Source organism: Balaenoptera acutorostrata, chromosome X, assembly GCF_949987535.1.
Source record: "Balaenoptera acutorostrata chromosome X, mBalAcu1.1, whole genome shotgun sequence".
In the NCBI taxonomy this organism is placed as follows: domain Eukaryota; kingdom Metazoa; phylum Chordata; class Mammalia; order Artiodactyla; family Balaenopteridae; genus Balaenoptera; species Balaenoptera acutorostrata.
Genome location: NC_080085.1, coordinates 41408983 through 41436963, shown reverse-complemented (window position 1 = coordinate 41436963; position 27981 = coordinate 41408983). Strand labels below are relative to the sequence as shown.

Genomic DNA, 27981 nt, shown 5'->3' with positions numbered 1-27981 from the left:
TTATTTGAGGAGATTAACCAAGATGGCGGAGTAGAAGGACGTGCTCTCACTCCCTCTTGCGAGAGCACCAGAATCACAACTGGCTGCTGGACAATCATTGACAGGAAGACCCTGGACTTCACCAAGGAGGACACCCCACGTCCAAGGACAGAGGAGAAGCCACAGTGAGACGGTAGGAGGGGCGCAATCAGAGTAAAATCAAATCCCATAACTGCTGGGTGGGTGACTCACAGACTGGCGAACACTTATACCACAGAAGTCCACCCACTGGAGTGAAGGTTCTGAGCCCCACCTCAGGCTTCCCAACCTGGGGGTCCGGCAAAGGGAGGAGGAATTCCTAGAGAATCAGACTTTGAAGTCTAGTGGGAATTGATTGCAGGACTGTGACAGGACTGGGGGAAACAGAGACCCCACCCTTGGAGGGCACACACAAAGTAATGTGTGCATCGGGACCCAGGGGAAGGAGCAGTGACCCTGGGGGAGACTGAACCAGACGTACCTGCTGGTGTTGGGGGGTCTCCTGCAGAGGCGAGTGGTGGCTCTGTTTCACCGTGGGGATAAGGACACTGGCAGCAGAGGTCCTGGGAAGTTCTCCTTGGCGTGAGCCCTCCCAGAGTCTGCCATTAACCCCACCAAAAAGCACGGGTAGGCTCCAGTGTTGGGTTGCCTCAGGCAAAACAACCAACAGGGAGGGAACCCAGCCCCACCCATCAACAGTCAAGTGGATTAAGGTTTTACTGGGCTCTGATCGCCACAGCAACAGGGAGGGAACCCAGCCCCACCCATCAACAGTCAAGTGGATTAAGGTTTTACTGAGCTCTGACCGCCACAGCAACAGTCAGCTCTACCCACCACCAGAGCCTCCCATCAAGCCTCTTAGATAGCCTCAACCACCAGAGGGCAGACAACAGAAGCAAGAAAAACTACAATCCTGCAGCCTGTGGACCAAAAACCACAGTTACAGAAAGACAGAGAAGATGAAAAGGCAGAGGGCTATGTACCAGATGAAGGAACAAGAAAAAACCCCAGAAAAACAACTAAATGAAGTGGAGATAGGCAACCTTCCAGAAAAAGAATTCAGAATAATGATAGTGAAGATGATCCAGGACCTCGGAATAAGAATGGAGGCAAAGATTGAGAAGATGCAAGAAATGATTAACAAAGACCTAGAAGAATTAAAGAACAAACAAACAGAGATGACCAATACAATAACTGAAATGAAAACTACACTAGAAGGAATCAATAGCAGAATAACTGAGGCAGAAGAACGGATAAGTGACCTGGAAGACAGAATGGTGGAATTCACTGCTGCGGAACAGACTAAAGAAAAAAGACTAAAAAGAAATGAAGACAGCCTAAGAGACCTCTGGGACAACATTAAACGCAACAACATTCGCATTATAGGGGTCCCAGAAGGAGAAGAGAGAGAGAAAGGACCAGAGAAAATATTTGAAGAGATTATAATCGAAAACTTCCCTAACATGGGAAAGGAAATAGCCACCCAAGTCCAGGAAGCGCAGAGAGTCCCATACAGAATAAACCCAAGGAGAAACACGCCGAGACACATAGTAATCAAAGTGGCAAAAATTAAAGACAAAGAAAAATTATTGAAAGCAGCAAGGGAAAAACGACAAATAACATACAAGGGAACCCCCATAAGGTTAACAGCTGATTTCTCAGCAGAAACTCTGCAAGCCAGAAGGGAGTGGCATGAAATACTTAAAGTGATGAAAGGGAAGAACCTACAACCAAGATTACTCTACCCAGCAAGGATCTCATTTAGATTTGATGGAGAAATCAAAAGCTTTACAGACAAGCAAAAGCTAAGAGAATTCAGCACCACCAAACCAGCTCTACAACAAATGCTAAAGGAACTTCTCTAAGTGGGAAACACAAGAGAAGAAAAGGACCTACAAAAACAAACCCAAAACAATTAAGAAAATGGTCATAGGAACATACATATCGATAATTACCTTAAACGTGAATGGATTAAATGCCCCAACCAAAAGACATAGACTGGCTGAATGGATACAAAAACAAGACCCATATATATGCTGTCTACAAGAGACCCACTTCAGACCTAGGGACACATACAGACTGAAAGTGAGGGGATGGAAAAAGATATTCCATGCAAATGGAAATCAAAAGAAAGCTGGAGTAGCTATACTCATATCAGATAAAATAGACTTTAAAATAAAGAATGTTACAAGAGACAAGGAAGGACACTACATAATGATCCAGGGATCAATCCAAGAAGAAGATATAACAATTATAAATATATATGCACCCAACATAGGAGCACCTCAATACATAAGGCAACTGCTAACAGCTATAAAAGAGGAAATCGACAGTAACACAATAATAGTGGGGGACTTTAACACCTCACTTACACCAATGGACAGATCATCCAAAATGAAAATAAATAAGGAAACAGAAGCTTTAAATGACACAATAGACCAGATAGATTTAATTGATATATATAGGACATTCCATCCAAGAACGGCAGATTACACGTTCTTCTCAAGTGCACACGGAACATTCTCCAGGATAGATCACATCTTGGGTCACAAATCAAGCCTCAGTAAATTTAAGAAAATTGAAATCATATCAAGCATCTTTTCTGACCACAACGCTATGAGATTAGAAATGAATTACAGGGAAAAAAACGTAAAAAAGACAAACACATGGAGGCTAAACAATACGTTACTAAATAACCAAGAGATCACTGAAGAAATCAAACAGGAAATAAAAAAATACCTAGAGACAAATGACAATGAAAACACGACGACCCAAAACCTATGGGATGCAGCAAAAGCGGTTCTAAGAGGGAAGTTTATAGCTATACAAGCCTACCTAAAGAAACAAGAAAAATCTCAAGTAAACAATCTAACTTTACACCTAAAGAAACTAGAGAAAGAAGAACAAACAAAACCCAAAGTTAGCAGAAGGAAAGAAATCATAAAGATCAGAGCAGAAATAAATGAAATAGAAACAAAGAAAACAATAGCAAAGATTAATAAAACTAAAAGTTGGTTCTTTGAGAAGATAAACAAAATTGATAAGCCATTAGCCAGACTCATCAAGAAAAAGAGGGAGAGGACTCAAATCAATAAAATCAGAAATGAAAAAGGAGAAGTTACAACAGACACCGCAGAAATACAAAACATCCTAAGAGACTACTACAAGCAACTTTATGCCAATAAAATGGACAACCTGGAAGAAATGGACAAATTCTTAGAAAGGTATAACCTTCCAAGACTGAATCAGGAAGAAACAGAAAATATCAACAGACCAATCACAAGTAATGAAATTGAAACTGTGATTAAAAATCTTCCAACAAACAAAAGTCCAGGACCAGATGGCTTCACAGGTGAATTCTATCAAACATTTAGAGAAGAGCTAACACCCATCCTTCTCAAACTCTTCCAAAAAATTGCAGAGGAAGGAACTCTCCCAAACTCATTCTATGAGGCCACAATCACCCTGATACCAAAACCAGACAAAGACACTACAAAAAAAGAAAATTACAGACCAATATCACTGATGAATATAGATGCAAAAATCCTCAACAAAATACTAGCAAACAGAATCCAACAACACATTAAAAGGATCATACACCACGATCAAGTGGGATTTATCCCAGGGATGCAAGGATTCTTCAATATACGCAAATCAATCAATGTGATACACCATATTAACAAATTGAAGAATAAAAACCATATGATCATCTCAATAGATGCAGAAAAAGCTTTTGACAAAATTCAACACCCATTTATGATAAAAACTCTCCAGAAAGTGGGCATAGAGGGAACCTACCTCAACATAATAAAGGCCATATATGACAAACCCACAGCAAACATCATTCTCAATGGTGAAAAACTGAAAGCATTTCCTCTAAGATCAGGAACGAGACAAGGATGTCCACTCTCACCACTATTATTCAACATAGTTCTGGAAGTCCTAGCCACGGCAATCAGAGAAGAAAAAGAAATAAAAGGAATACAAATTGGAAAAGAAGAAGTAAAACTGTCACTGTTTGCGGATGACATGATACTATACATAGAGAATCCTAAAACTGCCACCAGAAAACTGCTAGAGCTAATTAATGAATATGGTAAAGTTGCAGGTTACAAAATTAATGCACAGAAATCTCTTGCATTCCTATACACTAATGATGAAAAATCTGAAAGAGAAATTATGGAAACACTCCCATTTACCATTGCAACAAAAAGAATAAAATACCTAGGAATAAACCTACCTAGGGAGACAAAAGACCTGTATGCAGAAAACTATAAGACACTGATGAAAGAAATTAAAGATGATACCAACAGATGGAGAGATATACCATGTTCTTGGATTGGAAGAATCAACATTGTGAAAATGAGTATACTACCCAAAGCAATCTACAGATTCAATGCAATCCCTATCAAATTACCAAGGGCATTTTTTACGGAGCTAGAACAAATCATCTTAAAATTTGTATGGAGACACAAAAGACCCCGAATAGCCAAAGCAGTCTTGAGGCAAAAAAATGGAGCTGGAGGAATCAGACTCCCTGACTTCAGACTATACTACAAAGCTACAGTAATCAAGACAATATGGTACTGGCACAAAAACAGAAACATAGATCAATGGAACAAGATAGAAAGCCCAGAGATTAACCCACGCACCTATGGTCAACTAATCTATGACAAAGGAGGCAAAGATATACAATGGAGAAAAGACAGTCTCTTCAATAAGTGGTGCTGGGAAAACTGGACAGCCACATGTAAAAGAATGAAATTAGAATACTCCCTAACACCATACACAAAAATAAACTCAAAATGGATTAGAGACCTAAATATAAGACTGGACACTATAAAACTCTTAGAGGAAAACATAGGAAGAACACTCTTTGACATAAATCACAGCAAGATCTTTTTCGATCCACCTCCTAGAGTAATGGAAATAAAAACAAAAATAAACATATGGGACCTAATGAAACTTCAAAGCTTTTGCACAGCAAAGGAAACCATAAACAAGACGAAAAGACAACCCTCAGAATGGGAGAAAATATTTGCAAATGAATCAACGGACAAAGGATTAATCTCCAAAATATATAAACAGCTCATTCAGCTCAATATCAAAGAAACAAACACCCCAATCCAAAAATGGGCAGAAGACCTAAATAGACATTTCTCCAAAGAAGACATACAGACGGCCACGAAGCACATGAAAAGATGCTCAACATCACTAATTATTAGAGAAATGCAAATCAAAACTACAATGAGGTATCACCTCACTCCTGTTAGAATGGGCATCATCAGAAAATCTACAAACAACAAATGCTGGAGAGGGTGTGGAGAAAAGGGAACCCTCTTGCACTGTTGGTGGGAATGTAAATTGATACAGCCACTATGGAGAACAATATGGAGGTTCCTTAAAAAACTAAAAATAGAATTACCATATGACCCAGCAATCCCACTACTGGGCATATACCCAGAGAAAACCGTAATTCAAAAAGACACGTGCACCCGAATGTTCATTGCAGCACTATTTACAATAGCCAGGTCATGGAAGCAACCTAAATGCCCATCAACAGACGAATGGATAAAGAAGTTGTGGTACATATATACGATGGAATATTATTCAGCCATAAAAAGGAACGAAATTGAGTCATTTGTTGAGAAGTGGATGGATCTAGAGACTGTCATACAGAGTGAAGTAAGTCAGAAAGAGAAAAACAAATATCGTATGTTAATGCATGTATGTGGAACGTAGAAAAATGGTACAGATGAGCCAGTTTGCAGGGCAGAAGTTGAGACACAGATGTAGAGAATGGACATATGGACACCAAGGGGGGAAAACTGCGATGAGGTGGGGATGGTGATGTGCTGAATTGGGCGATTGGGATTGACATGTATACACTGATGTGTATAAAACTGATGCCTAATAAGAACCTGCAGTATAAAAAAACAAACAAAACAACTAATACTAAACTTTCATTGGGTTATTTGTATGGAAATATGTTAATATAAATGTTTCAGACATTACATGAAATTTCTAAAAATCTTATATTTGTATTTGTATGGAAATATGTATGGAAATATGTTAATATAAATGTTTCAGACATTACATGAAATTTCTAAAAATCTTGTATTTGTATGGAAATATGTATGGAAATATGTTAATATAAATGTTTCAGACATTACATGAAATTTCTAAAAATCTTATATTTGTATGGAAATATGTATGGAAATATGTTAATATAAATGTTTCAGACATTACATGAAATTTCTAAAAATCTTATATTTGTATTTGTATGGAAATATGTATGGAAATATGTTAATATAAATGTTTCAGACATTAAAAAAAAAAAAAAAAAAAAACAAAAAAAAAAAAAAAAAAAAAAAAAAAAAAAAAAAAAAAAAAAAAGAGTTATTTGAGGGCTTCCCAGGTGGCGCAGTGGTTGAGAATCTGCCTGCTAATGCAGGGGACACGGGTTCGAGCCCTGGCCTGGGAAGATCCCACATGCCGCAGAGCGGCTGGGCCCGTGAGCCACAACTGCTGAGCCTGCGCGTCTGGAGCCTGTGCTCCGCAACGAGAGAGGCCGCGACGGTGAGAGGCCCGCGCATCGCGATGAAGAGTGGCCCCCGCTTGCCACAACTGGAGAAAGCCCTCGCACAGAAACGAAGACCCAACACAGCCAAAATCAATCAATCAATCAATCAATCAAACATACGCATCTGATTCAAGATCCTCAATTAAAAAAAAAAAAAAAAAAAAAAAAAGGTAAATTTAAAAAAAAAAAAAAAAAAAAAGAGTTATTTGAGGACTTAGGTTTCAGCTTGGTCATGTAAAGTATTGGGAGGCCATCATTTCCACCTTTACAACAAGAAAGAAGCTATATTGACTGAAAATCAATGACTCTTCTTGGACCTATCAGAGAAGTGAAGTCATAGGGCAAACCACCAACCCACTATCTGAAGAGATCGGTGCCTGCAGGTAGACACAGGATCTGAACATGTAAGCTGGTAGGAAGATTAAACTAGAGATTCTGACAAATTACTGGAGGCCAGAGTATGGAATGTCATGAGAGTATGAAGCTCTTGGGCTCCACATGGTGAGGGAGGAGTTTCCCATCCTCTTCCAAGTTTTACCAAAGGAATCCCACAAGGCTCCTACAGGGAAGATAAGGAAATATGTCAGAGAAAGCTTCCATGAAGGTGCTGTTTGGCTGAGGAAAATAGCACTCACTGTGAAATCCACCCAGACCCCTTTCCTTTATCTCTAGTACAGAACAAAAGGCTTAATTTGCGGGGGGACTTAAAATCTATGGCTTGAGGACACTGGTGGATACTCACTGCAGCTGGGCGAAGGAACAGAGGAAAAAGAAAAAGAAGCTCCACCCCTGGAGAAGGGGCAGGAAATCTTGTGAAGGACACACTCAAGACCCAAGTTCCAGTACCTGCCTAAGTTTGAGGCTTAATCAAATCATCAGAGAACTCCCCCTCCCCCAGCAACCACCACCTGGCAAACCAGCTATGTGGTTAGTAACAGTGAAATACAACTGGGAGAGCTGTAAGAGACAGTTCTTGGGAAACAGCACAAAGGAAAAACCCAAAGCCAAGCAGGAGTCAAAAAGAAGGTATCACTAGAGGAATCAGAAATCTCTGGTGCCCATAGCAAAAACAAACATGGAACACAGGCCGACTCCTGACTAGATTAATTAAAATCCCCACACTAAAGGCCTAGCAGAAGGAAACCTGTGTTCTTCTCCTACCCATGTTCAGCTTTTAACATATTTATGAGGCATAATAAAAGGCAGGAAATATTCCAAATGCCAAAACAATCATCAGATCCAGATTCAGTATGACACAGAGGTTGGGACTATCAGAAATGAAATCTAAAAGAATTATGATTACTGTGTTAAAGACTCTAATGGAAAAGGTAGACAATATGCAAGAGCAGATGGATAATTTCAGAAAAGAGATGTTAACTGTGATAAAGAATCAAATGGAAATGCTCAATAAAAAAAGAGTAAAAAACCACCATGCTCAACAGTAGAACTGACACAAACAAGGAAAGAATCAGTGAACATAAAGATCAAGTTTGTTGATCAGGTCAATAAAAATAAAACAAAAAGAGACAAAAGGGAGAAAAAATAGAACACAGCATTCAAGAACTGTGGGACAATAACAAACAGTATAATATGTTTGTAATTGGAACCCCAGAAGGAAGAAAAAAAGAGAGAATGGGGCACAAGAATTATTTGAAGAAATAATGGCTGAGAACTTTCCAAATTAGTGACAGGCAACAAACCACAGACACTAGAAGCTCAGAGAATACCAAGCAGCATAAATATGAAAAAAACTAAAAAGCCACACCTAGGCAAAGACAAAGAGACTGAAGGAAGCCAGAGGAAAAAAGACAAATTAGCTATGGAGGAACAAAGATAAGAATTACAGCAGACTTAACAGAAACCATGCAAGCAAGGCAACAGTGGAGGAGTATGCTGAGAGAGGGAAAAAACTGTCAACTCAGAATTCCATATTCCATGAAAATATCCTTTAAAAGTGAGGAAAAAAAAGACTTTCTCATACAAACAAAAACAGAATTTACTGACAGCAGATCTGGCATAAACGTTAATGTTAAAGGAAAATTCTTCAGGCAGAAAGATTATGAATAAGATGGGAAGCTGGATTAGCATAAAGAAATGAAGAGCATTGGAAAAGGAATAAATGAAGGTAGAATATAATGTTTTATTTTCAAAATGTTTGAAAAGCCAATTTCCCAGACACCAGCCAAGGGCCAGTCTTGCTAGCAGGCCTTCTAAAGATAGCAGCCTCAGGCCTGCTATGTTAACTCTTTTCAGCACAAGAGGGTATATATTTTTTTAAAAAAACCCTACAGCTAGCATCATACTTAATGGTGAGAGATGGAATGCTTTCTAAGACTGGAACAAATGAAGAATGTCCTCTCTCACCACTACAACTCTGATAAAGAAGAAAAAATAACAGTACTCCTATTACCTGACTTCAAGAATCCTATGAAGCTATAATAGTCAAGACAGTGTGGTAATGGCAAAATGATACACACAAAAATCAATTCAACAGAACAGAGATCTCAGAAATAGACCCACCCAAGCATAACCACATTTTGACAGAGGTACAAAAGCAATTCAATGGAGAAAGGACAGTCTTTTCAACAAATGGTTCTGGAACTACTGGACATCCATACGCAGGAAGATGAACCTTTACATACACTCCTCATTTTCATGGCTGGTAGGAATGCAAAATGGTAGAACCACTTTGGAAGACAGTTTGGCAGTTTCTTATAAAACCTCAGCAATCCCACTCCTACATATCTACCCAAATCAACTGAAAACTTATGTCCACACAAAATATTTATTCAGCTTTATTCATAATAGCCAAGAAGCTGGAAGCAACCAAGTTGTCCTCAAACAGGTGAATGAACCGTTGTATTCCATACAATGGAATACAATTCAGCGATAAAAAGGAAAAGGCTATTATTTCACATAACATAGATGAATCAAGTAAAAGAAGCAAGACCAAAAAAGGCTACATACTGTATGATTCCATTCATATGACATTCTGAAAAAGGTAGGGCTATAGTTAAAAATTCAGAAGTACACTATTCTGAGGCATTTCTAGGAAACAAAACTGGCTGGATATATTTTTTTAACATGGATAGTTCTGACCAGGTCAACTTGAGTAGGAGTTCATGGAAGTTCACATCACCATAACCATATACCATCTCTTTTTAGATAAATGTACTTAATTTTTAAAATAGGGTAATATATTCATGTGGCTTAAAATTCCAAAAGTATATATAAAAGTTTATGCAGTGAAAAGTCTCCCTCCTACCCTCTACCCTGGCCATGTATGCCCCAAAGCTATCAGTGTCTTGAATATCCTTCCAGAAATATTTTATGTTTATGTAAGCAAAAATTTACATATTATTGCCGCACTATCTATTTTATACAAATGGTAGTATACAATACACATTGTTCTGTTTCTTGCTTTTTTTTCATTTTGTACATCTTGAAGATCATGCAATATCAATGTAATATTCTACTGTATAATCAAGCCTTGATTGATCCTTAGGCTATAACCACTCTTTTGCTATTATAAGCAATACTCCGAGTAATATGCAAACATTTGTTGAATTCATTCCTGGAAGTGTTTGCTGGTTCAAATGATATGTGCACTTATAATTTTGATGGCTATTTCCAAGTCACTTTTTCTTTTTTTAACATCTTTATTGGAGTATAATTGCTTTACAGTGGTGTGTTAGTTTCTGCTTTATAACAAAGTGAATCAGCTATACATATACATATATCCCCATATCTCCTCCCTCTTGCGTCTCCCTCCTACCCTCCCTATCCCACCCCTCTAGGTGGTCACAAAGCACCGAGCTGATCTCCCTGTGCTGTGTGGCTGTTTCCCACTAGTTATTTTACATTTGGTAGTGTATATATGTCCATGCCACTCTCTCACTTCGTCCCAGCTTACCCTATCCCCTCCCCATATCCTCAAGTCCATTCTCTACATCTGCATCTTTATTCCTGTCCTGCCCCTAGGTTCTTCAGAACCTTTTTTTTTCTTTTTAGAGTCCATATATATGTGTTAGCATACGGTATTTGTTTTTCTCTTTCTGACTTACTTCACTCTGTATGACAGACTCTAGGTCCATCCACCTCACTATAAATAACTCCATTTCATTTCTTTTTATGGCTGAGTAACATTCCATTGTATATATGTGCCACATCTTCTTTATCCTTTCATCTGTCGATGGACACTTAGGTTGCTTCCATGTCCTGGCAATTGTAAATAGTGCTGCAATGAACATTGGGGTGCATGTGTCTTTTTGAATTATGGTTTTCTCTGGGTATATGCCCAGTAGTGGGATTGCTGGATCATATGGTAGTTCTATTTTTAGTTTTTTAAGGAACCTGCATACTGTTCTCCATAGTGGCTGTATCCATTTACATTCCCACCAACAGTGCAAGAGGGTTCCCTTTTCTCCACACCCTCTCCAGCACTTATTGTTTGTAGATTTTTTGATGATAGCCATTCTGACCGGTGCAAGTCACTGACTTTTAAAATGTCAGGGATTTTTCATTTTTATCCTAAGAGGAAAAAAAGGAAGCTGAGATTCTATCACCAGGCAATTTTCTAGAGAAATGTACAGCTCTAAGATGTACAAAGTGAGCCTTCTACTCATTTTCCCACACATGCTTCCTAGGGTCCAGTTGCATTTTCATGTAATGTATTTTAGGCCGCAAGCTGGTTGTAAAGCCTATTTCAGGTGTGTAAAAGGTGTTACTTCTAAAATCTTCACAAGCAAAGGCCAAAGGCTGACTCCCCAAATTACTAGTCACTGGCCACTCTACAGCACAATGGTGGATTCTTCACTGCAACCACAGGGAGATTTTAAAATCTTGACCAAATAAAACATATCTACAGAGAATCCTTTGTCCTTATTATAATGCCCAAATAAGGATTTCTTCTCTTAGGTAAAACTATAAATCACGTAAAGGTTATGAAGAAAGGATGCAAATGTTTCTCTCATCTTTCAGGTGGTGATGGATTCCCAATTAACCGTCTTTTTGCTCGACTACAAAACCTAGTGCAGTCTAGTACACTACAGTTTTTGTGATAAAGCTTGAACGGGAGGTTGAGGAAACCCAGGGGCTCCTTTGATAATAGCCACACAAGATCAGTGAGCAGACAAGCCATTCATGAGAGTATCTACATCTAGAGCCACACTGTCTCCCTTTGGCTTCCTCCTAGAAAAACCATCACTCAGCTCCACACTCGATAGAAGAGATGTGGCATGATCATATTACTTAGTCTCAAGAATACACTACATTTATAAATGAGCATTTAAAATGATTTATCAAAGGAAAAGCAGTTATATTCATTAATAATTATTATGCATTACTGTGGTAACGGTCCCCAATTTTCTCACATCTCCTTATGTCCACACCCTGGAGGGTCCCCTCCCACAACGACTCTGGGCTTGGCCACGGAAGAACTTCTGTGGTTTGGCTGATGGGACAATATCAAATGTGACACAAGCAGACACTTGAGAAGTGCTTGTGCACTGGTGCTTGCTCTCGCTTGCTACTCTTTGTGCCTTTGGGACCACGATGTTAACAAGTCCAGACTAGCCAGCTGGATGAGAGACCACTTGGAGTGGGGATGAGCCATCCCAGCTTAGGCCCTCCTAGACCAACCAACCAGCCTGCCAACTACCAAATGTGTGAGCGAGGCCATCCTAGATCATCCAGCTGCCAGCTAACTACCCTCCCTGCCAAAAAAAAAAGAAAAGCTAATTGACATAGGCTACTTCAAAGTAAATATGTTTGTGGTCCACTACATATGGAAAGGGGAAAAGAACACTGATTTTCCCTATGAAGTTTACTCTGCACATAAGAAATAGTTTCAAACAGAAAAACCTGCAGTACCTGGATGAGAATAAATAAATATATAAGTATTGAAAAAAATCATCAGTCTTCCCAGATTCTCACAAATGCACTGTCTGCCGTCACGGATGGCACACACCAAACACACACACACACACACACACACACTCCACAAAAAATTTCCATTTAGTCACTGAAGCATCTTTATCATGATATATTTAAACCAAAGTCTTATATATTCAACAGTTCCATTTCTAACATGAACAACAACTCAGGTTTCCAGGAATTACTTTTTCCTTCAATTCTACTTTTTTCCCCATTTGACAGGGCTTGGTGAAAGCTGAAAGAGCTCCCTTAATGCAGCCTAAAAAGCATCAGATATAAGAGCCCAATTAAAACTCCTTCTAGAAGCATTCTACAGGACCAGCTTCTTCCAGCATCACAGCAACTCTTTTTAGCCATGTTAATGGTGGGCAGTAAAAATTGTTTAAGATCTACACGTGGGACTTCCCTGGTGGTCCAGTGGTAAAGAATCCGCCTTCCAATGCAGGGGACATGGGTTCGATCCCTGGTCAGGGAACTAAGATCCCACATGCCGTGGGACAACTAGGACCGTGAGCCACAACTAGAGAGTCCGTGTGCCTCAAACTACAGAGCCCACGCGCTCTGGAGCCCACAAACCACTACTAGAGAGAGAAAACCCGTACGCTGCAACTAGAAAGGAGCCCGCGTGCCGCAACAAAGGATCCCGCCTGCCTCAACGAAGCCTGTGTGCCACAACTAAGACCTGACACAGCCAAAAAAAAAAAAAAAAAAGATCTACACATTTGGGCCAGAAACACTGCCTCTATTGGATCACAAAGTGGGACACTGAAAGGGAAATGACTCTCTTAAGCCACTTTTGTTTAGGCCTCACTAGATGCCCTTCTGGATTAAATACACACACACACTGAAAAACACCTTCTAGCAGCCTCCCCCAGCCCTTGGAATAAAACACAAGCTCCTTAATGAGGTCCCATAAGGCCCTGTCAATTTTCCCCTGCCTATCTCATCTCTTTCCCCAGGTCCTAGCCAAACCTCTGTGGATCCTTTCTACATCTCTCTCCCAGCTCAGTGCCCTTACAACGCCTGTTGTTCCCTCTGCCTAGCAATCCCTTCTTTCTGACTTTTACCTTGTTTTTTCCTGCTCATCCTTCAGGCTCCAGGGCACCTTGCTGATCTCCCTCTCAGAAGCATTCTACCTCTTACTTGCTGTGTGACCTTAGGCACGTTACCTTTGCTTCACCTCTTTGAGCCTCAGAAGGATACCCTGTGATAAGCACTTAACACAGTGCTTAGCACACAAGAAATGGTTAACAAATCATCGCTGCTGTTATTGCTATTATCTCATAGTAATCTCCATCACAACTCAGTACAATTAGTAATTAGATATTTATTTGCAGAAAAATAGAAACACCTCCTTGGATTTCACCTTAATACCTAGTACCTTTCATGCTATTCCCCCCATACTGTATTTTTCGAAGGGAAGACGAAATGAATGTTTACAGAGCAATTATTACCTCAATTAATTATTATCTCGGAGGTGTGGTTTGGCAGATGAAGAAACTGAGGCACGGTGAAGTTAAGTAACTGGCCAAAATCAAGTGGTGGATTAAAATGCAAGTTGGCATGACCCCACAGCCTGTGTTGGATATGACACCAAAGGCTTCCCTAACTCATGAACCTTGTCATCTAAGAGCAGCAAGCCTCAGAAAAGATGGATCTTCACATTCACATACTTCCCAAATGACTCCCAGGTATCTAACTCTTCAAATCCTTAACTAGCTTGCTGTTCCAATTACCCCTGTAAACCCCTTTAGCAGAATACTCTTCCCCTTGATTGAGGTGATAGATTTCCTTACTACCTTTCCACTGGATGCTGAGCTCTCAAGGGGATGAATATCTTTCACCTCTTATACCCCTAGCAAATATATGTTTGTTGTCTAAATAAATTAAATGAAAATGTTGGAGAATATATTATAGGTGCAAAGTTGGGGGAGTGGTGGAATGGATTTTCATAACTATTAAAGTTTGGCAGAGCTAAGAACAAACTTGACAAAAAAGATGACAAAAGGGGAGTTTACCTTAACCACTTTTACAATTGATAATGATTTCTATATCTAGCACCAGAGATTCCATGTGATTTACAAATGTGTGCTTTGCAGTTTTAGGTAGATTTCACTCACCAATGTTCTGCTGCACCCCACAGCTGCACCTGAGCCACCCTCTTGCAGATGCCTTTGACAAATACCAATCTCTCAATGGTTGCTCTCAAACTGTTCACAAAAAGAAACAAAAAGAGCAAATGATAAAGCAAATGGGAACAAATTGTTAGTAAATGGTAATCTTGAGTGAAAGGAATAAAGGAGTTCTTTGTACTATTCTTACAACTTTTTTGTGTAATTGTATCAAAATAAGAAGTTTTGAAACACTAAAAAACAAATTTCCGGGCTTCCCTGGTGGCGCAGTGGTTGGGGGTCTGCCTGCTAGTGCAGGGGGCGCGGGTTCGAGCCCTGGTCTGGGAGGATCCCACGTGCCGCGGAGCAACTGGGCCCGTGAGCCACAATTGCTGAGCCTGCGTGTCTGGAGCCTGTGCTCCGCGGCGGGAGAGGCCGCGACGGTGGGAGGCCCGCGCACCGCGATGAGGAGTGGCCCCCGCTTGCCGCGGCTGGGGAGGGCCCTTGCACGGAAACGAGGACCCAACACAGCCATAAATAAATATATATAAACCCAAAGTTAAAAAAAAAAAAACAAAAACAAATTTCCGACCAGGATTGGAGAAGATGGCAGAAGAGTAAGACGTGGAGATCACCTTCCTTCCCACAGATACAGTAGAAATACATCTACACGTGGAACTGCTCCTACAGAACACCCACTGAATGCTGGCAGAAAACGTCCGACCTCCAAAAAGGCAAGAAACTCCCCCCGTACTTGGGTAGGGCAAAAGAAAAAAGAAATAACAGAGACAAAAGAATAGGGACGGCACCTGCACCAGTGGGAGGGAGCTGTGAAGGAGGAAAGGTTTCCACGCACTAGGAAGCCCCTTCGCGGGCGGAGACTGCGGGTGGCGGAGGGGGGAAGCTTTGGAGCCACGGAGGAGAGCGCAGCCACAGAGGTGCGGAGGGCAAAGCGGAGAGGTTGCCGCACGGAGGATCAGTGCCGACCAGCACTCACCAGCCCGAGAGGCTTGTCTGCTCCCCCGCCGGGACAGGCGGGGCTGGGAGCTGAGGCTCGGCTTCGGTCGGATCGCAGGGAGAGGACTGGGGCTGGCGGCGTGAACACAGCCTGAAGGGGTTGGCGCACCACAGCTAGCCGGGAGGGAGACCGGGAAAAGGTCTGCAGCTGCCGAAGAGGCAAGAGACTTTTTCTTGCCTCTTAGTTTCGCTGCGCGCAAGGAGAGGGGATTCAGAGCGCCGCCTAAACGAACTCCAGAGAAGGGCGCGAGCCGCGGCGATCAGCGCGGACCCCAGAGATGGGCGTGAGACGCTGGGGCTGCTGCTGCCGCCTCCAAAAAGCCTGTGTGTGAGCGCAGGTCACTCTCCACACCGCCCCTCCCGGTAGCCTGTGCAGCCCGCCACTGCCAGGGTCCCGGGATCCGGGGACAACATCCCCGGGAGAACGCACTGCGCACCTCGGGCTGGTGCAACGTCACGCCGGCCTCTGACGCCGCAGGCTCGCCCCGCCTCCTCTGTACCCCTCCCTCCCCGCGGCCTGGGTGAGCCAGAGCCCCCGAAGCAGCTGCTCCTTTAACCCCGTCCTGTCTTGGCGGGGAACAGACGCCCTCAGGCGACCTACACGCAGAGGCAGGTCCAAATCCAAAGCTGAACGCCAGGAGCTGTGCGAACAGGGAAGAGAAGGGGAAATCTCTCCCAGCAGCCTCAGAAGCAGCGGATTAAAAATCCACAAACAACTTGATGTGCCTGCATCTGTTGAATACCTGAATAGACAACGAATCATCCCAAATTCAGGAGGTGGACTTTGGGAGCAGGAGATATTAATTTTTCCCCTTTTCCTTTTTTTTGTGAGTGTATATGTATATGCTTCTGGGTGAGATTTTGTCTGTATAGCTTTGCTTTACAATAGCTTTATTTTACTTCACTATATTATAGCCTCTTTCTTTCTTTCTTTCTATTTTTTCTCCCTTTTACTCTGAGCCGTGTGGATGAAAGGCTCTTGGTGCTCCAGCCAGGCATCAGGGCCGTGCCTCTGAGGTGGGAGAGCCAACTTCAGAACACTGGTCCACAAGAGACCTCCCAGCTCCACGTAATACCAAACGGCAAAAATCTCCCAGAGATCTCCATCTCAACATCAAGACCCAGCTTCACTCAACGACCAGCAAGCTACAGTGCTGGACACCCTATGCCAAACAACTAGCTAGACAGGAACACAACCCCATCCATTAGCAGAGAGGCTGCCTAAAATCATAATAAGGCCACAGACACCCCAAAATACACCACCAGACGTGGACGTGCCCACCAGAAAGACAAGATCCAGCCTCATCCACCAGAACTCAGGCACTAGTTCCCTCCACCAGGAAGCCTACACAACCCACTGAACCAACCTTAGCCACTGGGGACAGATACCAAAAACAACGGGAACTACGAACCTGCAGCCTGTGAAAAGGAGACCCCAAACACAGTAAGATAGGCAAAATGAGACGACAGAAAAACACACAGCAGATGAAGGAGCAGGCTCAAAACACACTGGACTTAACAAATGAAGAGGAAATAGGTAGTCTACCTGAAAAAGAATTCAGAATAATGATAGTAAGGATGATCCAAAATCTTGGAAATAGAATAGACAAAATGCAAGAAACATTTAACAAGGATGTAGAAGAACTAAAGAGGAACCAAGCAATGATGAAGAACACAATAAACGAAATTAAAAATACTCTAGATGGGATCAATAGTAGAATAACTGAGGCAGAAGAAAGGATAAGTGACCTGGAAGATAAAATGGTGGAAATAACTACTACAGAGCAGGATAAAGAAAAAAGAATGAAAAGAACTGAGGACAGTCTCAGGGACCTCTGGGACAACATTAAACGCACCAACATTCGAATTATAGGGGTACCAGAAGAAGAAGAGAAAAAGAAAGGGACTGAGAAAATTTTTGAAGAGATTATAGTTGAAAACTTCCCTAATATGGGAAAGGAAATAGTTAATCAAGTCCTGGAAGCACAGAGAGTCCCATACAGGATAAACCCAAGGAGGAACACACCAAGACACATATTAATCAAACTGTCAAAAATTAAATATAAGGAAAACATATTAAAGGCAGCAAGGGAAAAAAAACAAATAACACACAAGGGAATCCCCATAAGGTTAATATCTGATCTATCAGCAGAAACTCTGCAAGCCAGAAGGGAGTGGCAGGATATACTTAAAGTGATGAAGGAGAAAAACCTACAACCAAGATTACTCTACCCAGCAAGGATCTCATTCAGATTCGATGGAGAAATTAAAACCTTTACAGACAAGCAAAAGCTGAGAGAGTTCAGCACCACCAAACCAGCTTTACAACAAATGCTAAAGGAACTTCTCTAGGCAAGAAACACAAGAGAAGGAAAACACCTACAATAACAAACCCAATACATTTAAGAAAATGGGAATAGGAACATACATATCGATAATTACCTTGAATGTAAATGGATTAAATGCTCCCACCAAAAGACACAGGCTGGCTGAATGGATACAAAAACAAGACCCATATATATGCTGTCTACAAGAGACCCACTTCAGACCTAGAGACACATACAGACTGAAAGTGAGGGGATGGAAAAAGATATTCCATGCAAATGGAAAGCAAAAGAAAGCTGGAGTAGCAATTCTCATATCAGACAAAATAGACTTTAAAATAAAGACTATTACAAGAGACAAAGAAGGACACTATATAATGATCAAGGGATCGATCCAAGAGGAAGGTATAACAATTGTAAATATTTATGCACCCAACATAGGAGCACCTCAATACATAAGGCAAATACTAACAGCCATAAAAGGGGAAATTGACAGCAACACAATCATAGTAGGGGACTTTAACACCCCACTTTCACCAATGGACAGATCATCCAAAATGAAAATAAATAAGGAAACACAAGCTTTAAATGATACATTAAACAATATGGACTTAATTGATATTTATAGGACATTCCACCCAAAAAGAACAGAATACACATTTTTCTCAAGTGCTCATGGAACATTCTCCAGGATAGATCATATCTTGGGTCACAAATCAAGCCTTGGTAAATTTAAGAAAATTGAAATCGTATCAAGTATCTTTTCCGACCACAACGCTATGAGACTAGATATCAATTACAGGAAAAGATCTGTAAAAAATACAAACACATGGAGGCTATACAATACATTACTTAATAACGAAGTGATTACTGAAGAAATCAAAGGGGAAATCAAAAAATACCTAGAAACAAATGACAACGGAGACACGACGACCCAAAACCTATGGGACGCAGCAAAAGCAGTGCTAAGAGGGAAGTTTATAGCAATACAAGCCTACCTCAAGAAACAGGAAACATCTCGAATAAACAACCTAACCTTGCACCTAAAGCAATTAGAGAAAGAAGAACAAAAAAACCCCAAAGCCAGCAGAAGGAAAGAAATTATAAAGATCAGGTCAGAAATAAATGGAAAAGAAATGAAGGAAACAATAGCAAAAATCAATGAAACTAAAAGCTGGTTCTTTGAGAAGATAAACAAAATTGATAAACCATTAGCCAGACTCATCAAGAGAAAAAGGGAGAAGACTCAGATCAACAGAATTAGAAATGAAAAAGGAGAAGTAACCACTGACACTGCAGAAATACAAAAGATCATGAGAGATTACTACAAGCAACTCTATGCCAATAAAATGGACAACCTGGAAGAAATGGACAGATTCTTAGAAATGCACAAACTGCCGAGACTGAACCAGGAAGAAATAGAAAATATGAACAGACCAATCACAAGCACTGAAATTGAAACTGTGATTAAAAACCTTCCAACAAACAAAAGCCCAGGACCAGATGGCTTCACAGGTGAATTCTATCAAACATTTAGAGAAGAGCTAACACCTATCCTTCTCAAACTCTTCCAAAATATTGCAGAGGGAGGAACACTCCCAAACTCATTCTACGAGGCCACCATCACCCTGATACCAAAACCAGACAAAGATGTCACAAAGAAAGAAAACTACAGGCCAATATCACTGATGAACATAGATGCAAAAATCCTCAACAAAATACTAGCAAACAGAATCCAACAGCACATTAAAAGGATCATACACCATGATGAAGTGGGGTTTATCCCAGGAATGCAAGGATTCTTCAATATACGCAAATCAATCAATGTGATACACCATATTAACAAATTGAAGGAGAAAAACCATATGATCATCTCAATAGATGCAGAGAAAGCTTTCGACAAAATTCAACACCCATTTATGAGAAAAGCCCTGCAGAAAGTAGGCATAGAGGGAACTTTCCTCAACATAATAAAGGCCATATATGACAAACCCACAGCCAACATTGTCCTCAATGGTGAAAAACTGAAACCATTTCCACTAAGATCAGGAACAAGACAAGGTTGCCCACTCTCACCACTATTATTCAACATAGTTTTGGAAGTGTTAGCCACAGCAATCAGAGAAGACAAAGAAATAAAAGGAATCCAAATCGGAAAAGAAGAAGTAAAGCTGTCACTGTTTGTAGATGACATACTATACATAGAGAATCCTAAAGATGCTACCAGAAAACTCCTAGAGCTAATCAATGAATTTGGTAAAGTAGCAGGATACAAAATTAATGCACAGAAATCTCTTGCATTTCTATACACTAATGACGAAAAATCTGAAAGTGAAATTAAGAAAACACTCCCATTTACCATTGCAACAAAAAGAATAAAATATCTAGGAATAAACCTACCTAAGGAGACAAAAGACCTGTATGCAGAAAATTATAAGACACTGATGAAAGAAATTAAAGATGATACAAATAGATGGAGAGATATACCATGTTCCTGGATTGGAAGAATCAACATTGTGAAAATGACTCTACTTTCCAAAGCAATCTACAGATTCAATGCAATCCCTATCAAACTACCACTGGCATTTTTCACAGAACTAGAACAAAAAATTTCACAATTTGTATGGAAACACAAAAGATCCCGAATAGCCAAAGCAATCTTGAGAACGAAAAATGGAGCTGGGGGAATCAGGCTCCCTGACTTCAGACTATATTACAAAGCTTCAGTAATCAAGACAGTTTGGTACTGGCACAAAAACAGAAATATAGATCAATGGAACAGGATAGAAAGCCCAGAGATAAACCCACACACATATGGTCAACTTATCTTTGATAAAGGAGCCAAGCATATACAGTGGAGAAAAGACAGCCTCTTCAATAAGTGGTGCTGGGAAAATTGGACAGGAACATGTAAAAGTATGAAATTAGAACACTCCCTGACACCATGCACAAAAATAAACTCAAAATGGATTAAAGACCTAAGTGTAAGGGCAGACACTATCAAACTCTTAGAGGAAAACATAGGCAGAACACTCTATGACATACATCACAGCAAGATTCTTTTTGACCCAGCTCCCAGAGAAATGGAAATAAGAACACAAATAAACAAATGGGACCTAATGAAACTGAAAAGCTTTTGCACAGCAAAGGAAACCATAAACAAGACCAAAAGACAACCCTCAGAATGGGAGAAAATATTTGCAAATGAAGCAACTGACAAAGGATTAATCTCCAAGATTTACAAGCAGCTCATGCAGCTCAATAACAAAAAAACGAACAACCCAATCCAAAAATGGGCAGAAGATCTAAATAGACATTTCTCCAAAGAAGATATACAGATGGCCTACAGACACATGAAAGAATGCTCAACATCATTAATCATTAGAGAAATGCAAATCAAAACTACAATGAGATATCATCTCACACCGGTCAGAATGGCCATCATCAAAAAATCTAGAAACAATAAATGCTGGAGAGGGTGTGGAGGAAAGGGAACCCTCTTGCACTGTTGGTGGGAATGTAAATTGATACAGCCACTATGGAGAACAGCATGGAGGTTCCTTAAAAAACTACAAATAGAACTACCATATGACCCAGCAATCCCACTACTGGGCATATACCCTGAGAAAACCATAGGTCAAAAAGAGTCATGTACCAAAATGTTCATTGCAGCTCTATTTACAATAGCCAGGACATGGAAGCAACCTAAGTGTCCATCGACAGATGAATGGATGAAGAAGATGTGGCACATATATACAATGGAATATTACTCAGCCATAAAAAGAAATGAAATGGAGGTATTTGTAATGAGGTGGATGGAGTTAGAGTCTGTCATACAGAGTGAAGTAAGTCAGAAAGAGAAAAACAAATACAGTATGCTAACACATATATACGGAATCTAAGGGAAAAAAAAAAAGGCCATGAAGAACCTAGTGGCAAGACGGGAATAAAGACACAGACCTACTAGAGAATGGACTTGAGGATATGGGGAGGGGGTGGGGTGAGATGTGACAGGGTAAGAGAGTGTCATGGACATATATACACTACCAAATGTAAAATAGATAGCTAGTGGGAAGCAGCCGCACAGCACAGGGAGATCAGCTCGGTGCTTTGTGACCACCTAGAGGGGTGGGATGGGGAGGGTGGGAGGGAGGGAGATGCAAGAGGGAAGAGAAATGGGAACATATTGTATATGTATAACTGATTCACTTTGTTATAAAGCAGAAGCTAACACACTATTGTAAGGCAATTATACTTCAATAAAGATGTTTTAAAAAAAAAAAAAAAAAACGAACAACCCAATCCAAAAATGGGCAGAAGATCTAAATAGACATTTCTCCAAAGAAGATATACAGATGGCCTACAGACACATGAAAGAATGCTCAACATCATTAATCATTAGAGAAATGCAAATCAAAACTACAATGAGATATCATCTCACACCGGTCAGAATGGCCATCATCAAAAAATCTAGAAACAATAAATGCTGGAGAGGGTGTGGAGGAAAGGGAACCCTCTTGCACTGTTGGTGGGAATGTAAATTGATACAGCCACTATGGAGAACAGTATGGAGGTTCCTTAAAAAACTACAAATAGAACTACCATACGACCCAGCAATCCCACTACTGGGCATATACCCTGAGAAAACCATAGGTCAAAAAGAGTCATGTACCAAAATGTTCATTGCAGCTCTATTTACAATAGCCAGGACATGGAAGCAACTCAAATGTCCATCGACAGATGAATGGATAAAGAAGATGTGGCACATATATACAATGGAATATTACTCAGCCATAAAAAGAAATGAAATGGAGGTATTTGTAATGAGGTGGATGGAGTTAGAGTCTGTCATACAGAGTGAAGTAAGTCAGAAAGAGAAAAACAAATACAGTATGCTAACACATATATACGGAATCTAAGGGGAAAAAAAAAGGCCATGAAGAACCTAGTGGCAAGATGGGAATAAAGACACAGACCTACTAGAGAATGGACTTGAGGATATGGGGAGGGGGTGGGGTGAGATGTGACAGGGTAAGAGAGTGTCATGGACATATATACACTACCAAATGTAAAATAGATAACTAGTGGGAAGCAGCCGCAGAGCACAGGGAGATCAGCTCGGTGCTTTGTGACCACCTAGAGGGGTGGGATGGGGAGGGTGGGAGGGAGGGAGATGCAAGAGGGAAGAGAAATGGGAACATATTGTATATGTATAACTGATTCACTTTGTTATAAAGCAGAAGCTAACACACTATTGTAAGGCAATTATACTTCAATAAAGATGTTTAAAAAAAAAATTCGGGCTTCCCTGGTGGCGCAGTGGTTGAGAATCTGCCTGCCAATGCAGGGGACACGGGTTCGAGCCCTGGTCTGGGAAGATCCCACATGCCCCGGAGCAACTGGACCCGTGAGCCACAACTACTGAGCCTGCGCGTCTGGAGCCTGTGCTCCACAACAAGAGAGGCCGTGATAGTGAGAGGCCTGCGCACCGCGATGAAGAGTGGCCCCCGCTTGCCACAACTAGAGAAAGCCCTCACACAGAAACAAAGACCCAACACAGCCAAAAATAAAAATATAAAAATAAGTTAAAAAAAATACAAAATACTGAATAAAGCCTCAAACTTAAAGTAATCCTTAACCAGTCACAAAATTAAAACTGTCATCTGTCACATTAATTTTAAAAAAAAAAATTCACATAACCAGACCCAAAAAAAAAAAAAAAAAAAGAAATTTCCCAGGAGACTCCAACACACAAGGTCTAGTGTACCGGCCATGCCGGTACCATATTCTCTTGTCAGCTGTTCCAAAAAACACACTCCAGACTCGGGTTTCCTTGCCTATCAGCCAACAAAAAGCCCCTTAGGTAACGGGTCTCAGCCAAGGCTTCTGGGTTGGGACAGAGATTAAATTATTTACTGCTTGAAGAGCACTAATGAACATATAGGTATCTCCCATTGCACAATGCCCCAGTACTATTTCCCCACACCAGGCCCCCTACTTTCTGCAGTCAGCTACCCTGTGAGTTCTTACTTTCCTTTTCCCAAGCTCAGCTATAGGGTCAGGCAAATTCTCCCCAGGACACTTCTTGCTCACTGTCCCCTGCAAGAGAAGCACAGAGGCAGTTCTGATGGTAAGAGCTTTGCTGCTGTTGTCTATGGAGAGATCTACAGGAAGGAGGCAAAAATAACCATGGGGGAGTCACAAAGATTCCAGAAAACAGAAAACTTAAAGCTAGTAGTTACTTGGTCTGTAATGACCACTTGCTAGCACCCTTTTATTCGTTCATCACTTCTACCTACTCATCCTAGACCTTCCCCACCCCACAAACCAGAATGCTTCAGCTTTCCTAGTCACTGTAAGTGGAACAACAGGTAGAAACTTGTAAACCATTCAAGTGTCCCCATATTAGCCATTTCAGGAAAGTGCCACACGGGTGTCACCCAATACTCACCCCTCACTTATAAGGTGAGATAAGTAAAGGTCATAGTAAGTTATCCCCTGATGAGAGATTTTCTTAATGTAAACCAGCATATGATCTCTACCTTCCTCAGCTCCTGTTTTGTGTAAGCTCTATGAGGAGGTAGTTACATTATGTCCTATGATAATATTCAACCTCTGTATCCCTGATCAAGGCTTACTAGAGCCCTTTGCAATGCCATGTCTTCAAAAACACCCAATGCCTTCTGCCTCCCCCAAAATACTTGCTTAGTTCCAGCCAGACCTCAAAGTAGCGTGCAAAAAGAAGAAATGCTTTTGTGTAGCTTAGGGCAGAAATGGGTTGTTAGGGTCAGTGGAACACAAAGGAGGGAAAAGACAAGCATTACCAAAGGAGATCATACTCAACCTACAGGCTTCAACATCCTTTGTTCTTAAATATTTTAACCTTCGCTAACTCATACATTTCAACTATGATGAGAGCCCTGCACCATCACCTGTCTTGCTCCTGGGAACTCTCTACAGGCCAGAAGGTGGGTCCCGGTCACCCCTAAGGATGCTTCTAAGTCACTCCCGGAGGCCAGACGATCACAAACACTTCAGGAAGGAGTGGGAGGCCCTTCTTCACTTTCCCCTACCTGTGAACAAGATTCACCAACTCCTACAGGTGAGAAGGCATTTACCACACTGCCAAGGCACAGCAACACGACTCAGAAAAGTGGGAGAACGAAAGTGTGGGTTCTAGAACCCGACCAGGACCCCTGAGTGTTCCAGAACTGACTGGATGAATAATGCAAGAAACTCTGTCAAGGCACCAATACTGGGTTAAGAGCACTTCTCTAGCAAACAAAACTGTAGAGAAGAGCATAGCTGAAGAAAAGGTTTCAATGATGGTAGCCAACACTGAGATCTCATGTAATTCTCTCACCCTTGGAGAGAGTCATTATCCTTTTACAGTTCAAGTATTTAAATTCAGAGCTCACTTTAAACGAAAAAGAAAATGATATGTTATAGAGGTAGAATACTCCTAGGCTAAACAAAAGAGAAAAAAACAACAACAACACATTTTCACTTATCCAGAGAGTAATCACATGATACTATAAAAGCATGAGAACTACACTATTCAAAAGGTACAGAGGCCTGGGATCCACATTCCCATTGTTTACAGATGTTATGAAAGTATTAAATTAAATAAAAACTCGATGCTTTGTTCAGGCCGACTCCTTTCTCACACCCCGCCTCCACCCCCAGGCTGACAAGAAATGGCTGCAGGGAAGGTATTTAAGAGAACTACTCTGGGAAAGTGGATTCTGGGTTGCTTAAACTAAGCCAAGATGTTGTGCAACCAGTCTTTACCTAAATTATTTTCCATTACTTTGCCAGTTTTGAGAGAAGCAGACAGTTATCTTTATCAGGGAATGAGGTCGCCTTTCCCTCCAGGCCACTGGAATCACCATCAACACGGTTTTGATTTCTTACACAATCAGACGGCAGGGGGGTGGGGGGACGCGGGGGGGGGGACACGGGGATCTCATCCTCAGCTTCACAGATCAACGGATCTCACATCAAAAACAATCTCTCGAACATCTGAGACCATGGATTTCCTTGCAACTCAGAAATCCAGAGAAGCGGCCAAACAAGTTTCTTGCCAAATGCTTAGGAGCTGCATATGTCCCAGGGCTACACAATGATACCAACTTTTAAACATGCCTTCACATACCACCATTACGGTCACACACTCGAAATCCCGCCCCCCTTTCCTCCTCACAAATAATAAACGCAGGTTGCCCGGTGCAATTTAAAGCCAGACTTCACCGAAGCAGTGGCTCTGAAAAGCAAGAGAAAAAGATTGGAGGGAGGCTATCTTTTCTTTTTTTTTTTTTTTAATCGATTGCCCCACGGCGGAGGGAATAAAACCAACTCGATCGCTGGAGAAAAGTTAACTTTGCCGTGCCCAGCGATGGGGAATATTTCCCGTAAGACTGGCAAAGCCCTCCCGTTTTCGCCACCCCCGCCCCCGGACCGCCCGGCGCTCACCGCGGATCCGGACCCGGAGCGCCGGAACAATGACGCGAGGGGGAGGGAAAGTTCGCCAGCCCGCGGGGCGCCCGGGCTCACCAGGGACCTCGCCGCCGCCCGCACCGCCCGGCCCCCAGTCTCCGGGACTCGGTTCTTCCCGCCCCCCAACATCGAAACACTCAGGGCGCGCCCCCGCTCCCCGGAGCATCCGGCCCCAGGCGGCCGGCAGAGCAGGTCCTCCCGCCGCGGGTCTGACCCCGGGAGCCCCGAGAGCAGGCAGTGGACCGGGAGGGAGGGGGCGCCAGGATGGGGCACCGGAGGGAACGGCCTCAACAGTTATGGCGCTCAATTCCTGCCAGAGTGCAGCCGCAGCCGAGCCCGGCCGGCCGCCCCCACCACCCCCGCCCCCGCGCCGGCCACCCGGCGCTGCGCCGGCCAGCCGAGGGACCACCGGGCACTTCACCGCAGCCCACACACGCTCTCGGTCCCAAGGCGCTGGGGACGCCGGAGGCCACCGCGGTGAGGAGCCGGAGCGACCCGGAGCGCGGCGAGGCTGGGCCGGGACGTTGCGCTCCGCGGCTCCCGTTTCCACTCCCCGAGGCCGCCACTCCCGCTGCCCACCCAACGCGACGCCCCCTAGCCCGCTCGCCCCGCGTCCAGCCTCAGCGGCGCCTACCTTCGCGCAGCTCGGTCGCCGCTCCTTCCCGGCTCCACACTCGGGCCCGGCAACGTGCCTGGCGAGTCGGGTACGGGTGGTAACCACCCCCCGAACCGCTCGCTTTCTTCTCTCCCCTCCCTCGCACCTGCCCCCTAATCTCCTCCCCACCCCCGCCCCCCGCCCCCCGCCCCGCCACGGGATCCGCCGGGGCCGCCCCCAGTGCCTCAGCTCCCGCCCTCGGCCCTCGCCCGCCCGGCCCGTCAGGCCTCAGCGCTGGGCAGGCGGTTGGGCGGCGGCGGCGGCAGCGGCTGAGGCGGCGGCGGCGGCGGCTGAAGCGGCGCGGAGCACTATTGTATTCCTGACACTGTGCGCTCCCACGCTCCGCCTCTTCCCCTTCCTTCCTCCCCCCGTCCCCCCACACCCCGCGCTCCACTCACACACACACACACCCCCCCCGCAGCCAACCGCTGTCCGCGCTCGCCCTACCCGACTGGCTCCCCGCCGTCCGCCCGCCGCGCGCTCTTCTGGCGGGCTGGGCGCCGTCGCTACCGCCGCGCGCCTCGAGGCTCCGCCCACTTAGTGCTCCCGCACCCGCGGCGCCGGACTCCAGGTGGGTTCCTCTCTGCTCCTGCTGGGCGCGCTGCTGTCGGGAGGAGCCTCAGCGCCTCTAAGGGCCGGAGACGCCGACGACGGGGAGGTTCCTGGGCCGTGTTGAAATACTACCTAAGCTTTTCATGGCCCCTTTCAACTCTAAAGTTGTATAAGTGGACCCTCATGTATACAACTCGTTGTCGGCCACTATTGATTTAAGTCGTTTGCACTTGAATTACCTATAATAATCAAGCCAAAGTGGCTATTAACAGAATAAATTTCTTCAGTTGC

General features: G+C 42.8%; 1 protein-coding gene across 8 annotated transcripts in view; it reads right to left on the bottom strand.

Moving 5' to 3' along the window:
- Positions 1–27658, bottom strand: part of JADE3 (jade family PHD finger 3) — a 181114-nt gene extending 153456 nt beyond the window's left edge. For 4 of the 8 annotated variants that reach the window (XM_057538119.1, XM_057538121.1, XM_057538125.1 and 1 more), the window contains exons 1-2: positions 27118–27256; positions 14656–14745 (exon numbers count right to left, since the gene is read on the bottom strand). The gene's annotated coding sequence lies outside the window, so the exon portion shown is untranslated. Of the gene's footprint in view, positions 1–14655; positions 14746–27117; positions 27257–27585 lie in introns of those variants that run through there. The other 4 variants (XM_057538120.1, XM_057538123.1, XM_057538126.1 and 1 more) reach the window with 3 other exon arrangements.
- Positions 27659–27981: the final 323 nt, after the last annotated feature.